The 16,005-nt window shown below is 46.9% G+C and overlaps 1 protein-coding gene across 6 annotated transcripts in view; it reads left to right on the top strand.

The window, feature by feature from the left end:
• Positions 1-10,710: 10,710 nt before the first annotated feature.
• SLC16A12 (solute carrier family 16 member 12) overlaps positions 10,711-16,005 on the top strand; it is a 39,889-nt gene continuing 34,594 nt past the window's right edge. For 2 of the 6 annotated variants that reach the window (XM_075423396.1, XM_075423397.1), the window contains exon 1: positions 10,711-10,982. The gene's annotated coding sequence lies outside the window, so the exon portion shown is untranslated. Of the gene's footprint in view, positions 10,983-11,128; positions 11,418-12,403; positions 12,628-12,778; positions 12,930-14,622; positions 15,522-16,005 lie in introns of those variants that run through there. The other 4 variants (XM_075423401.1, XM_075423400.1, XM_075423398.1 and 1 more) reach the window with 4 other exon arrangements.

The raw sequence follows: 16,005 nt of genomic DNA, 5'->3' as shown, positions 1-16,005 counted from the left end.
AACCGTAGTAAGTCATTCAGGACAATGTATATGGACTATGCAAGATGCACAAAGTGAGGCTGTGTGGCCGAGGGAGGAAAGCACAATTCTGGTAGCCCTAATGTTAGCTTTAAGATTCCAGGGACGGTCAGATAAGTTGATCACAGCAGTTCTAAGAGCAGCACAAAATAAATCTTTAACTTCAAGATGCTGATTTGAAATTTAAAATGTTTAATAGGTAAGTTGCTGTAGTTAAAAGACTGGAAAAAATAAGTTGAAGTGTATACTACACAAATGAGTATATTTGATTTGGAAAAGTTTTAGCAAACTAAATTAATAGGATGGAGAGTTATGAGAAGTCACTAAGAGGAGAAGTTAGAGAAGCCTGATGTAAGAGGAAAATGATGGTGTAAGTTAAATTCTTCCTTTCCTAAGGGAGAAAAAGCCTACTGCAAAAGTATTTCTCTGTTGACTTGAGGTCTGCAGTTGACTTTTTTCCTGCTTTGCCACCAGCACCATTGTATGAATCTGCTAGTACTCTTAATTTGCTGCTTTACCTTTAGGCTTTGCCTGCCTTCGGCAATTCCAGCTTCTGTTTTCCTCCCATGTACATCCTCTGTAATTAAGCTAATGAACGAATGACAGTGTGATTGATTTCTAGCACTGGTCCAATATTTTTGCCATAGGGGAGGACTTTGGGCCTAACAGCATCACTGTTGTTTTGAATGTTTCCGATTGTGTTTTGTATCCAGCTGCTGTCAACAGTCACCTGATGGGAGGATGCTTTGCCCCACTCCATCATCCAGAGGTGTAGAAAGAGTCTGAAAACAGTCCTACTCGACTACATAGATGAACCTCTACTATTACTGGTACAAACTGGAAATTTGAGCAAGCGGAGCTCTGTTGCACCACTATCGAACTGTTGTATTGCAAACCTAGAAATACCCATATCCTTGGATGTTTTGTTTTGGGAATGGTGAGGACGAAGGAGCAGACTTCCCTAAGGAAGATCAGTGAGTTTGCAGTTCTAGTATGCGTTCAAAGCACTTGTTTTGTATAAATTGATGAGCTCTCTTAATGAGCTAGGCTGTGTTAATCTAGCTTCTCTTTCTGAAACATTGAGGTAATTACTAAGGTAAGTTGGAGCAGAGTGAGTGCGATACCTTGCTCTCAGTTGTGATGGCTTGTGCCCAGGTCTGCTGCTTTTGTACTTGAACATTTGTTCTTGTTGGCATTCTACTCTCCTCATTCTCCCCACCGCGCCGAGAAACCCCCAATTTTTAAAGGTTTTGACAAAAAGTCTAATTATATCCCTAGGAAGAAGTGCCTATGTTTTAAAGTAAAGGTGTTGGACTAAATTATTGTGGAAAAGTTGCTAATGCTGGATGAAGAGTGAGAGATGACTAGAAGTATTTCCTTGATCAGATTTGGTAGAGAAGACTAGCATGGGGTGCCTGGGGGCAATGCAAGAATCTGGCTTCTAGAACAAGTGGGGTGTTTGCAGTGCATTCCAACCTCAGCAAAGCTGTCCTGGTGTTTCACTGTTATCAGCACTTATGTTCCCGTTAGACTGTCACAAGATACTTGCAAGTGATTTTTGGCAGGACACAGCAGAACTTCAGAGATGGGAAAACCATATGGGGTTGAACTGATGACAAAATAAACATACATGATTGTTTCCAGTCGGATGAGTTCTTCTACTGGGATCTGTTTTCAAAGCACAAGGTGTCTTTGAATTTGGGGTTAAATGAAATGCAGGCTATCAAGAAGACCACATTCTGGTTTGTGTCTTGCTACCTCTCGGTAACCAGGAGGTAGAGGACAGCTGATTTCTAGGATGTCCTGGAAAATAATTGCTTGTTTAAGCCTAAAACTGAATCCAATTTCTGATTCTTGAAGTGTTACTGGTGCTGACTGTAACTTGCTGATTGTATGATTATTAGTGTGTTGAGGGGGGGGAGGTAATAGGTAGGGACTGTGCAATAAGAGTTTGCTCTTCAGATCTCCCCTACTGCCTCCCCCCATAAAATCTCAAGAAAAAAGAAGCAAAATAAAAATTGTGGGTCTAACTGTAAGTTAGGAGAACTTGCCAGGTGCCTTGGGAACTGAGATTCACCTCAAGCAAGAGGAGCTGCTGGCGCTTGGAGACATGGAAGAGAAATGAGTAAGCAAAGCTGAGGCTTACGAGAGGGGAAGCTGCTGAGCCCAGGAAAGAGATGTGGCAGCAGCGTCTCCAGAGGTTCCTGGGGGGGACACGGCCGAGGTGGGCAGGGCGCTGCAGGGTGAGCAATGAACTAGCCCTTTATTGGTGCAGCCAGTGGGAGATGGGTGGCCAAGGGGGGTGCGTTGGGTGGTTTGGCAGAATGGCAGGCAGCGTCTTGTCCTAATTCCAGGGTGAAGGAAGGGTGTGGCGGGATAGTCGTGAGCTAAAGCGGTTACTGATTATTACTTGGGTCGAGCACCCCTGTGTAAAGCAGCCAGCGACCTGTGCTGAAGCGTTAGGTCTCTGTCTAGGTGCAGATGTGCTCTCTAGAGCAGGCAATAGCCTGGTCTCAAACATTGCTTGTCTCAGTACGTGAGAGTCACAGTAGGCGATGTACTGGCCCCAAGTCGTTTTTACATCAAAACCAGTTGCATCGTACTGGCAGAAACACAGCTCTTCTCAGCTGGCCTCCAGCAGTTTGCCGGCGTGCGCGGCTGTGCAGCGCCGCTGGCTGCAGCAAGCGGTCGGCAGCCTCCGGCGGCTGCCCCCGAGGTGGACCCCGAGCTGCGCGCAGGCAGCAGGCAGCAGGGCGGTGCAGCCAGCGGGGACCTCGCAGCAGAGGGCTTCGGGCCTGCCTGCTTTATTTCTAAACGCTGCCGACACAACTGTGAAGCACCGAGTTGAAGGTACGATTGAAGGCAACAGAGGAGGGCAAACAGCCTGAAATGGCGTTGTGTTGAACTCAAAACAGTGCTGGGTCACTCGTGGTTCTTAAGTGGTTTTCCTTATTTTGTTGGGATGATCACGGCACTTCCTGCCTCACAAGTGTCTTTCCAAGTTGACATCTTCACTGTTTTCCAGCTTTTTGGATGGATGGTCCATCCGTCTCTCTGCAAACCTAAAAGCTTGAGCGAATCTGAACATTGTGTCTAGTACAAAGCAGAAGTTACCCGTTAACAAATGCTGAGATGTACCAAAGCAGCCTTGGCAATGTGTGCACAGAGTTGAGTTCACCCCTGTTACTGGGATCTCTGTTTATGCCCATCCATAAGGATGGGGCCTTGGCTAGCTGTGTTCCTGCTTTCTCGCATAGTATGTAAGAATTATCTTTTTTTTCCAAGTAGGATACTTGTTTAAATTTTTTTGTGAGAGGAACTTTCCCTTGTGAGGGGATACGTGTTCTCTGCAGGCTTGAAAGCATTGAGGAACAATGCGTAGAGCAAGACAGAGCCTCACCAAGAACAGCCACTGGTTTGATAATGCAGATTGTTGCAACAAGGATATCAGTGCTTCAAGCAACAAGATGGTGTGGCTGCTGGTGTGTTGTGGCTTGGGGTTTTTTTGTTGTTTGAGGTTTTGTTTTGCCTGCATATGTGCTAGCCAATTGCACAAAATTGAAATAGCTGGTCTCAGCTTGTAGGAGTTCTCAATGCAAATGCTAGGCTGGGTGGAAGTGGGAATATATGTGCCAGTAAGGATGAAGAAATTAATGCCTCAAGCCCATAGGAAAAATGTGCTGATCAAAATGTTCTTTCCTACAAGCTTTTATAACAGTTGCGTCGGTTGGGAGACTGCAATTGAAGTATTCTTGTGTAAATCAGTAAATCATTACTAACTGGCAGATGTAATACTGTGGTGAGATCGCAGTATTTTTATCTGCTCTGCTGACTCTGCCCCCTCTGTCCTCCCACTGGCATTGCCCCATCGCTACCCTGGCTGTCAGCATACCCTTAGCCCAGCGTGCAACGGAGGCAGCACCGTGAATGCGGTCTGTCAACATCTGTTTTGTGACATGCAGTAGTGCAGCGTGGGCAAGGCAACTGCGGCTGTGAGAAGCTTCTCCTCTGAGAGCGTTGAGGAGGCTTCACCTGGAGATTGAAGTAAAAAAATATTACTGGAATTGATTTGAACAATGAGAACGCTGTCTTGTATTTTAAAATTATTTTTACTTTTTATACTTTTAAAAATGAACTGTAAAATTAATACATATTAATTAAGAAAACTAACAAATTAATTTTTGATTTTCAAAGCTGGCTGGCAAAATGAATCACAAAATGCTGAGTGTACTTGAAAGAAATTTTAGTTCCTTCTAGCAGAATTGTTTTGGTTTTTTGAGCAACCTCACCCCTGGTGTTATTTGAATAAATAAACAAATACATGCTGTTCCCATGTCCTAAGCGTGGAGCATGCTGTTACCCAGCTAGCATTCAGCATATTGCACTTGGCTGCGAAAGGCTGTGCAGAAAAAAATCCAGAAGTATTTACAAGATAAGCCAAAAACACTCCCAGATTTCCCAGTGTTTTAGTAATTTCTTTTTTTTTTAGCTTAGAAAGTGAGTTATCCCTTCAGATACAAGAGGTTTGAGGTCTGCTCTCCAGCAGGTTTCCTGTGCGGTGTGGCAGCTCTCAGTGCATCACTGGTTTTGCCTCTTTGAGGGGGGAAGAGCAGAGCAAGGGGAAATGAAGCTGCTCTCTGATGATGGCTGCAGACTGACCTGTAACCTGTCCCACACTACAGCTGTTCTTTTACAGGTAGGGCAGAAAATATTCAGGAACTGAACTGTCATAAGAGTCTTCTCCCCCTTCCACCCCTTGCTTTCATCACACGAGAAATTGCATCAAAAAAACGTTAAGCAGAAGAAAAGAGGCACCAACCCTGGAAAATGAATTCACCTTTTATTCACGGGAATAATCATCACAGTCGGCTTAGCTGCTGTCAGGAAGACTTCTTTTTTTCAGTTTCTGATATTTCCATTATTAGGAGCTTGGCTTTTAACTTGCCGTACAACATATCTCCCTGTTCTGGCTCTCTTACCTGAAAGGGTTATAAAATCTTCTTTGTTGGGTTTCCATGATCATCTGCTTCCCAGCATTATGTGAATTTTTTTTAAGTTTCATTTGATACATTTTTTTTAAGTTACATTTTATACATGTTATGTATGTTATGTATAAAATATATACATGTTATGTATTAAATGTAACTTTTATACATTTTATGTATAAAATGTAACTTTTGTATAAAATGTAACTTTTATACTAGAAGGTTCTCAGATACCAACCCTGGAATTCTAAGTGCCTTTATCAGTATAGGAGCAAAAGAGCTGTTGCTAATAGCACTCTGTTGAGTCCACCGACTACTGGTGTGAAGACACTGTAGAAGTCTGCCTTTCCTACAAATAGAGATTGTTAGGCTTGGTGATTGAAATACCTTTATTCACAAGAGCAGGAGAAGAACTGGCTTTTCCTTCTCTAACCTGTTTGCCTTGCAGACATCTTGGAGGAAAGAATGTAATTTAGAGTCGGTTGCCTTTCAATCCCTGACCTTTCCACCTACCCTGCTGGGGTAGGAAGGTGATGGTATCTGACTGGCAACGCAGTGATGGGAACTTCTGGCCACCGGAAGAAGGCTGAGTACACAAACATTGAAGAACTGCTTTTAAAAACAAACAAGAAAAATACCTTAATTAGTAAAATATTCCTCAGGCTTGAGTCATAAATCTATCAATGAAGAAACCAGTTTCTGTCAGAAGTCGTGAAATTAGCAGCATTAGTCTTACAGCAATTAAATGGTAGATAATATTGTTCCGTGTCTCTCTACTGTTGTGAATTTAATGTCTTGCGCAGGTAAGGTTAGGCTCCAAGCCTGTACGCAGACATGTTCGCCACCCAAGAGCGGTGAAGGATGCCTCTACCCGGGGCTGCCTGAAAGCACGCTTGTGCATGTGCAAGGTTGCAGTCCCTTCTGCTTTGCGGGCCTGTGGCCAGGTCCCCAGACCTCGTACAGCAGCCGGGTGGTTTTGCAGCAGGAAACCACCTTCCTGGTGAGAAGGTGGGTTGGTTTGTGCTGACCTGCTAGTCCTTGAAGGGATGATGCCTTGAACCTTCTCCTACCCAATGGTACCAGCGGCACAAAGAAGGGCCAGGCACTGATACCGGTGCTCCCACCAGACAGCATCGCCAGCCCGATCTCGGACCCTGCCCCTCCTGAGAGCACGGCTCCCTGGGGAAGCCTGTTGCTCAAAAGCACTTCTCATTTCCAGGGGTTGCTGAATTTCCACACTAAAAATACCTCCCTCCCTCCCTGAGAACCCATGAGGCGCCTTGCTTGGCCGCTGCTGTGTGGCTGGAGGGAACCAAACCATCTCAGTGTCAGAATGGCGGCGGTTTGTCCAGCTTTGCAGCCGTGAGGCCGATACTGAAATGCAAGGCTGTGGAGAGTCGGTGTCGCAATATTTACCGAAATATCTTGCTACACGGACGGATAGGTTCTGATGTACTTTTAGCTGGCTCTGGTTTAGGTCTCTGTCCACACATGCTTAACTCAGAGAGAAAAAAGCAAACAAACGGGGAAAAAAAAAACACCTTAAAAAAAAAAAAGCAGCTGTAAGGTTGTGTGTTGTATAAGTGTCCCTGGAACTAATCTGGTACATCTCCAAATAAAACAGAAATCTCTGATGCTTGTAACTTTCTCTCTGGATGGAATGACAATAGTTTCTGTGTTTGTTAACTCTGTAAATGTTTGCTGTAGATATTATCAATGAACATATTTTATTTAAAGGAGACTATTAAAGTTTAAAGCAAAGAAACTCTTCCCCCAGGTTGTGAACATGACAAAAAGAACAATTAGGTAGTAAAAACTGAATTGAAAGTAGTTCTAGCTGTGAAACTGTGCATTTTACAGGTGAGTTGGAGGGAAAAGCTGTCCAGAGGCAGGGCATGCCCTGGACGGGTGAGGAGCTCTCCCCGAAAGCGCCAGCAGGCAGCGAGTGCCCGCTGGGGTTTTGTCAGAGGTACGTACAGCTCGTTCTTGCCAAGCGACTGGTTTTCTGTCTTGTGGAGGTATGGAGAATCGGTGGTGGCTTGCCATCTTCTCTTACTTTGTGTTGTGCTGGCTTGGGGAATGGCAGAAAGATGACCTGCGCTACCTTCAGGCTTGGAGCCACAGTTCAGCCTCCTTTAGCTTGTGCTTTTCCCCAAGAGCTGGCCCAGGCTGGGGTGTCGATGGTGAGCAGGGTCAGCTGCGAACGCCAGCTCTGCAGAAGAGCACAGCAAGCCGTACGCGTCATCCAGCAGGGAGAACAAAGACGTAATGCCGTGCAGAGTTGTAGAGCCATGGAAACAGTTAGCTTTCCTCAGACTAGAGCAACTTTACAGGCTGTATTTGGTGTCAGATTCCTGTATGGATTGAAATAGCAGGAGCCTCTGGTCCACAGTCAAGTGGATGTGGAACAGAGACTGGAGTGGCTGTGCAACGGCTTGCTTCCAAGTACAGCTAATTCAAATTTATTATTCCCATGCTGTGAAGAATTCTGACGTGTAATTAAGTTTTTCTCCTGATGTGAAATGAAAATTAGATGTTTTGAAATTTCCCTTTTTCCGCCAAAAAAAACCTATCAGGAAGTCAAGTTTAGTAGGCTGCCAAAAGAAAGTCACTTCACAGACAAGATTTTTTTTTAAAGCTCCTGCCTTTAGATAGCCACAGAACCACATTTACATAGAACATTTCTATTGATGAATCTGTGTTTTCTAGTGAAAAATTGTTGCACTGGAAAATTCTGACTAGCTGGAGTGCTGATCTTTGTAAAATACACGCATCCAAATGTGTCCAGAAAGCTCACTGCATGTGCTCAGACAAGGGATTTCAAGGACAGACTGGAAGAGATACCCCGGATAAACAGCAGTAAGGCAAGAAGGTTGGAGTGTGGAAGCTTGTAACCACTAAAAGGAGATGAGTCATCCTCTTGTTCAACTAATATGAAGTATTGATCTGCCTATACTTCGTTTATATCAACAAAGAGAGATTTCTGCTGAAACTTCTGAAGATTCTGGAAGATGATACACTCAATTAGGCAAAATAGATTGCAAGACACATCTGCATCTAGTTCTGGGGGATCAGTAGAAACAAGGCTGGTTTTAAATGCATCTTCCGGTCTGATGCCGTACGATGGCCCTCTGTTCCAGGAGTTGCAGTCCGTGCAAAGAGTGAGGAGGCCATGGAATAACAATTACACGCCTTCTTTTTTCTAACCCAGCTTCTGTACGTGACTTGCTTACACAGCCATCTGTTCTGAGGAATTCATCACAGTCTTTTGATCTTTTGCTGAAGCCCCGTATGCTGGTAAGCAACAGAGCTGGACTTCACCTTCAGAACGGAGCCTCTGCTCACGAGTGGTGAGTGAGTACTTTGCCTTCTCACCTCAGAGTCAGCAAGATTTGGACTGTAGCTGCAGAGGGGGGACCGAGGGAACCATAGGGACTACAGTTTCGCCAGCCTGTGATGTCTTTGGCTTAATTTCCAGAGATGCTGGGGAAGCTGTGTCCCCTTGGCTGTAGGATGCCAGAGGTTGTAGATCCAAATGTTAGTGACTGGACCTGAAAATGTTACTCTCAGCATGCCGTTTAAGTATATCTCTGTACTGCTGGCTGGCTGTGTGAGGGAGGTGGAAGAAGAGGGCAGAGGAAGGAGGGTAGTGGGGTTTTCAGTTTACCACAGACAAATGTATATAAAGCTTCAATTAAAGAACATAGTTTAAGAACATACAGGCATAGGAAGGCCATTCGTCAACTGTACCATGGCACCTAACCATCCTCCAGACCGTAAAAGCATTTATCTTACCAATTAAATTCCATAGTGTTATAGTTTCTGATTATTTTTGTGGTTTGGAAAGTGTAGAAGAGTGTAAAGGTATTATTCTTGTTTGCATAAGGACCAAACCAAAACAACCCCCTTCCTGTATCTGTTGTCTTTGCCTTTTCCGGAACTCCAGGTGAGGGAATGTTCTCCTTTGATATCATGATTACAGCAGTTCTAGAAGAGCAACATGCATAGTCCTGCAACCTTGGAGGGATGAAGGTCATTACAGGTTGAGTTATATTGTGTTGCTTGTCAGATGGAGCACTGCAACGGATCATTTATCTGGTGTCAGCAGTTGAAACTTGCATGAGAAAAATCTGTTCTAGCAGTGACAAGAGGAAGCCTGTCATGAATGTGTAAATCATGAATGTAACCCAAAACCTTGTATTTGTATTATTGTGAGAGTGTTGCTCCAAAAAGCCAAATGAAGTCATGCATATTGTTCTGATGATATCTAGTTTGTGACACTTCAGTGCTGAAAATGCATTTATATAAAACTTAGATAGTACAAAAGTGTGTTTTAAAGTCGTTACAGTGCCAAAGGCCAGGTCAGCAGAGGATGAGCAGTGTTACTGCCTCTCTGTGCATTCCTGGTGGGTAAGGACACACAGTGTGGTCCTGTGGTGCTCTGGCCATATTCTTTCCACACCACAGAGGGGAAAGCATTACCTGTTGTTGACCCAGACATCAAAATGTCAGCAGTTGATGCAGACAACCACTGTCGTTCCCACTGCTGGTGGGGAGTTGTCACAGAGACACTGCCAACCAGGCCAGCGGAGGAAGTTCGCTGCGATGCTGAGATCCCCAGTCCCGTGAGCGGTAGCTGAATGCACAGGGCAGCTTGATCCGAGCTGCCTGTTACCTTGCGGTGTTAAGCAGTACAGATAAAGCCTCCTGCACTTATGTTAGCAGTGTATTTTGGCAAGGAAAATCTTTCAACATGAAGCACAGTTTAATCCAGGTAAGGTTAAAAATCTTCCCCAAAATATTGCGGAGCTGTAAAAAAAGAGGAAAAAAAAATGAAAACTCGCCAAGAAATTAAGAGCTGCACTTTCCTCTCGTTCAAGGACAAGTTTTTGTTACCCACGCAGTGGGTGGGGAAAACCTAGCCCCTTTCCTCTCCAGCTGCTGTGAGCTCCCGTGCTGCGGGAGGGGAGCGCGGGTGCTAGGGAAGGTGCGCAGCGGCGGCGCGGGGTGCCCAGCGCGCAGCTTCACGCCGCGGGGCGCGGGACGAGCGGGAGCACCCGCGGACCAGCCTCCCCTCCCCGCCGTGTGCCGCTGTCCCGCCCGGGGCAGCTCTCACCGGGAAAGCGGACTCCGTTCCGGGCGATGACCCACCCTAACGCTGCCGCGCTCCCCCGCGCCGTGTGCGCTTCCCCGCGCCGCGGGACGCGGAGCCCACCCGGCAGAGTGGCAGACGGGTCCCGGGCACTCCGCGCTCGCTGCTCGCCGCGGCGCGGAGGGGCGGCGGGGCCCGGGGAGGGCAGGAACGGCCCCGTTCTGTCTCTGTTCTGGTGGAAAGTGTCACAGGATGTTTAACGTCCCCGGGGAGCGGGGACCCGCTGTGTTCCAGATCTGCCCCGAGAGCCCGTGCGGCGTTCAGCAGGCCGCTCGCTTTATCTTCCTCGGATAAACAAAAGGCCGCTGGAATTTGAGACTCGTTCCAAGAGTCTAGGGTCCAAAGCCGGCTGGACCCCGCGCCAGTCCTGCCCCTGGTCCGGGGCTTTCAACGGGGTTTGAAAATTTAAAAGCTGGCGGGCGGGGCGGGGGCGCGCGGCGGGGGCGCGCCGGCTGCTGCGGGTCCCACCCGCGCGCGCTGCCCGGCTGCGGAGCGGAGCCCGGCGCGCCCCGGCCCGCGGACCCCCTCCCCGCAGACCCCTCCCGGCGCCGCCACCCGCGCACCGCCGCGACGCCCCGCTCCCGCCCGAGGCGGCACCGCGCCAGGAGCGGTCCCCGGACCCCCACCGTAACGGGGACGCGGTGCGGGGAAGCGCCCGCCGAGCCCGCGGGGCGGGGGGAACCGGCAGTTGCGGGGCAGGGGAAGCCGCTGCGGGGGTCGGGAGCTGCCGGCGGAGCGCAGACGGAGCCGCGGCGAGTCCCTGCCTCCCTGCCCCGAGCGGCGGGGAGCCCGGCCCCGCACCCGCCTGCGGGGGCTGCAGCCGGCAGGTGGGGGCTGCGCGGGGCTCGTCCCGACGGCTGCGGGGTGGGGGGCGCGGAGCGGGGCGGGCGGCGGGGGGGCTGCGGCGCTCCGGGGGGACTGCGGCTGGGCGCGGAGCCCCGAACCGCAGAGACGTGATAAAAATGAACACAATCCCCCCGCTCCGCTGAGGAGCTGTGTGGGCAGAACGCGAGGCAGACAGCGCTTCAAGCGCCTGGACGGTGTGAGGAAAACTTCGCTGTCTGTTTGCGTGTTGCACAAGCAGAAGTATGTGCGTACACCTGTTGAGAGGCGGCTGTGCGAGCTGGCAGCGCCAGGGTCTGCTGCGCGCACCGGGCCCGGGCCTGCGTCCCACGGAGCCCCCCGGCCACGACCCGACCCACTCGCACCGGGCCGCAGCTGTCGCTGTGGAAGGGGCTCCCGAAAGACCTCCGAAAACTGAGGTGCGGGCTGTGCGGCGGCGGGCTGGGGCAGCTGCTCTGTGGTCTTCGACGGGAACAGCTAGCTGTGGCAGCGGCTGGTCGCGGTGATCCCTGGCCTGGACGGCCTTGGTACTTCTTCTGGGATATTAACGTAATTCATTTCCAGGAGAGTACTTAGTCCCTGACAGGACTTATCCGGGTGTGCAATAACATACTTAGACACATGCTTACAGTACCACCTGGTCTTGCAGGAAATTTTGTGCTCACAGGCAGGCTGACGGAGTCCAGGAAACTGTTCAATCAAAAAAAAAAAAAAAGAAAAGCCAGAAGATACAATGAGCATTATCCTTATTTTGAACTTGCTCATACCTTGCCGCTCATTTATTGACGTGTTCTCTTTGATACTCTAGGGGTAGGTAGTTAATTAGGTATTTGGGATGAATTTGGGATTGCTTGATACCCTCTTGACTGAATTGATTCTATGAAGTTAACAGGCTGGCTGGGGTACCGGAGTCTGTCTGTTGTCAGTCCGCTCCGCGGTGGCAATGAGGAAATGTTTCCGTTAGCGCTGGGAAATTAGAGGACAACATGAAGCTTAATGAAGCGAAACAGGATTGTATTTTGCTCAGAGTGATTCTATTACGCCTCTGTTAGGGCCGTGTTATTACTCACCTCAAGTTGCTGGCTGTTACTGTCTTTCCCTGTTAATTTTTTTAGCTATAGGTTGCTCATTATTTAATGTGCTTTTCATTTTATATTTTTTCACTTGCATTATGTTTCATTGTTACTTTTTCATCTTTTGCAACAGTGTAACAGAAGCTGTATTTTCATGGAAGGTTTCTCAGGGCTTCGCTTGCCGGTTTGCAGGTTATTGCCTTTAAAATTCAATCATTAACTTCTGCCTTAAATGCAAGTTGGAAAGTGATGATGAAAGACAATATAGCACAGTGTGTAACTTTATTTTACAAAACTTTGTCAGAATTGAATTACCTGATAAGTAACAGTGCAAAACCTCAGAAGCCTCATTTTCCCCCAGCTTGCATGCTCACTTCAGCTACGTGCTGTGTTTCGTTCACCTAACGAGAGGCACGCTGCAGCAGATCTCCTGACTGACTGGATTTGCTGGGCCGGTTCGTGCCCGTGACTGCGAGCAAGGGGGCTGGGAGACCCCCAGGGATCCCTTCCGGATCCGTATTCCCAGGCCAAGATCCTACCGACTGGGCGCAGGGGGGTAAGATTTTTCAGATGTTTTGGTACAGACACAATTGCTTCCTCGGGGAGAAATTTGGCATGCGTTTCCTTAGAGAGCCGTGCTTGCGTAAGCAGCCCCCTGCCTCCCTCGGAGCTGCACTAGTGCAGTGCACTCTGCGGGGCCGGTGGTGAGCCATGCCGGGGAGCGGCTGCGGGTTCAAAAGCGCCTTTTCTTCGTTGGTTATCGGTTGCTTTTAACTCTGATCTGTCTGACTGCGTGCCTGCTGTGTCAGGGCTGAGAAGGCAGCCCGGGAGGAGGGAACGCGTGGCAGGGAGCAGGAGGTAAGGGCTGTTTCTGCTATCATCGCTGCTGCTGGAAGGAGTCATCGCTTATCAGAAGAGGACATGTGGTTATGGCAGTTGCTTGAAAAATGTAGCTGAACGCTTAGATGTCTTGATGCAGTTGTGTGCACATGCAGCTAGCTGTGCACACAAGGAACTGGTTCCGTATTTCTGTTGTAGTTCAGAGTTTTCACCTAATGATTTTACTTTTGTGATGTATAGCTATGCGTTTGCATAACTTCTGGATGTATTTCCTATACTGTTCTCTTTTGCAGGATGAGCATTTCGAAAGAGCATTTTTCTGGAAAATAGACCTAGGCATCATAAGGGTATGAGTTTTCTTAATCAGATTATATTCAGCTGGATAGGTGGATGACTAAAATTCTGAAAGGGAAGATTAAATCACCCCTAAGAGGGTGCCTCTAATCCTAGAGAGCATAGTTGTCACCTGCATGCAGCTTACTCTCTTTTACATGTACGTATAATGTTAAATATACGTTTGAATGTAGCTTAGACCTGCTGTTAAATTCTGAATGGCAGAAGTGATTAGGCAAATAGCCCTGTTTTAGTTGGTATGGTGAGACTGAAGAGCTGGTGGGGTGTAATCTTTCTGTAGTCTGCTATAGTTTATTTCAGTCTGGAGAGCATTGGTGCTGTTGTGCACTGTTTTAGGACTCGTTCTTCTTCTTAATTTAGACGCCTTGTTTCTCTGTCATGATCCTGTTGTAGCCAGTTAAGAAAACACTTACAGCACGTCAACTTCTGGGTAGCAAGTTTGTGTATTTAGAGAATGGTGGTACACTTTCTTGTTCACAGCGCTTGAAGGAGTGATTACTTGCTATTACAGTCTTTAACAGAGAAAAATCACAGAATTTTTTTCTTCTAACCTGAAAGAAGAAACAGTTTTAGAGTTAAGAAACATATATTACCTTTACTGTTTGTCCTATGGTGTGTCACTACAGCTGCAGTTCGGATTATCTTCTTAGAGTCTCACGCAGATTTTTAAAAAGTCTTTAAAAAGCTGATTAAAAAAAAATCTTAATTTCATCCATTCTTTCTAAGAGGAAAGGCATTTCTTGCTAGCAGCCTTATGAGAGCCAAATACATCTTTCATAAGCTATATTGTTGCCTGCATTAATTGACATATATTGATGTGTCTGTGAGCAGTAAAACTGCAAGCTACAGCTACAGCTTGCCTGCAAGGCGGTAGGCTCCCAGCCTGTGGTGTGGAGAAATTTGGAAAGATGCAGTTCTCTAAACCCAAAGACATCCAGGCTAATCACTCAATTTTTCTTCACTGGAGATGAAGGTGTTTTCTGTTCAGCTTATTGAACCGCAAAGATAATTTTGTTTTCTTCAGTGGAACCTGTCTGCACTTGCTATGATGTGGTAAGTGGAAGACCTGTTGCTAATAGGACTATATATCAATCCAGCTGCTCTGGATGAAGATACCTGGATGGAGACTGTCTTTTTCTCAGTTGTCTCCTTGTCTCTCTCAGGCTGGTAGGGTGCTGGATGTGACTACATGCAGGGCAAGCCATGATCTTCTGAGTACAAAATCTTTGGAGTCAAGGTCTCTCATCCTGCTTCTGGAAGAAACATTCTCCATTTTCAGTGGTGCTGCATGCCCAGCTGCTCAGATGACACCTGTCTGGCACGGTCATAGACACCGTGGCAGCACAGATCAGGATCCCACAGAATGCAGGTGTAGCCAGGAGGCACATACAGTGTCTCTCCTTTCCCTGTAAAGACAAAATCCATCACTTCTGTCTCTGCGGTGTTTTGAGCTATGCAGGCCCCTGAGGCGACAGCTCATTGCTTCAGCAGCAAGATAACTTATTCAGCGGTAAGATTAGCCAGCAATTTGTGGCAGACGTCTTCCCCAGAGTCTGCAGCAGCTGGGACTTTTGGAACTGGCTTGAGGGAATGAGACAATATATTTTATTAGTGAGTCAGGATGAGTTTAGTCTTCATTAGTAAAACTCAGTAGATTTGCATACGATACAAAAGGCATTGAATAGTTGTTTCCCGGCTGCAGTTCAGTGTTGGAGAATTGCAGGCTATCCACAAAGCAGGATATTCTTGCTGCTTTTTCTTGGGAATTTCCACAAATGAAACAGCATTTCTCTGTGGTTGGTTGTTTTATGTGTTGCATTTATTAGTTTCTGCTTGTTTCATTTGATAGGGTGATGAAGTGAGATGGCAGTAAATGAAATGGTCTTTAGCATTTGCTTTTAGACAATGTTACCTGTTTTCACTGGACGATTGTTGTATGTTTTTTTTTTTCCTGATGTCTTATTGTAAAATGATTTTCTGGGCTTTGGTGTGAATGCTGTCTCAGAGTATTATGTAAATAACAGAAAAGAATTAACAGATGTATGGAGCAACCAGGAAACAGGTTTACAAGTTGATGCAAAGTGTAAGTTTGGTAATACTATTTAAGTGAATAGAGTTAAAATTAATGTAAAAACAATAAATCTGAGATGAGCTGGGCTTCTTTTACTATCAAACATTATTTTCTTTAATTGTTCTAGTTGTCACGAGAATCTATTCACTTTCTGGGGAATATTGTCCTTGAATGCTTTTAGAATGGTAAGTACATTAGTTGCTGCCAGAGGATTGTCATAACAGTGTCCAGAAATTATGGTAATGTGCAGCCCTAGGCCATATGTGGACATTTAGTTATAGTGTACAGTATTGTTGTTTTAACTCACTGGTAGGTTATTTCTGGAGAACTGATTTGTCACCATTTTCTTTCCAGCTCTCCAAGTTTTTTGTGCGATCTGGGAGGGACTGGGAATTATAAATTTTCCTTCCGCTGGATGAGAGCTGTCCTGTTCTTGTCAAGTGAAATATCTCTTCTGGTCTTGATGATTGGTGATAGCATACTGTTCCGCTCCCTTGTCTGTGAGGGCAGTTTCCCAGGGGTTCCTATTGACTAACTGCTTGAAGTGCTGGGATTTTGGTTTCCTAAAATTCAGGGTCCTGACTTTACTCTTTGCCTGACCCATATCCCTTAGGACTGCACACTCCACCAATGCGTGATCACTGCATCCCAGGCTTCCTCCACTCATGG

This window comes from Opisthocomus hoazin, chromosome 6 (assembly GCF_030867145.1).
Source record: "Opisthocomus hoazin isolate bOpiHoa1 chromosome 6, bOpiHoa1.hap1, whole genome shotgun sequence".
Classification (NCBI taxonomy): domain Eukaryota; kingdom Metazoa; phylum Chordata; class Aves; order Opisthocomiformes; family Opisthocomidae; genus Opisthocomus; species Opisthocomus hoazin.
The sequence above is the reverse complement of the archived record's forward strand: the minus strand, read 5'-3'. Positions and strand labels throughout refer to the sequence as shown.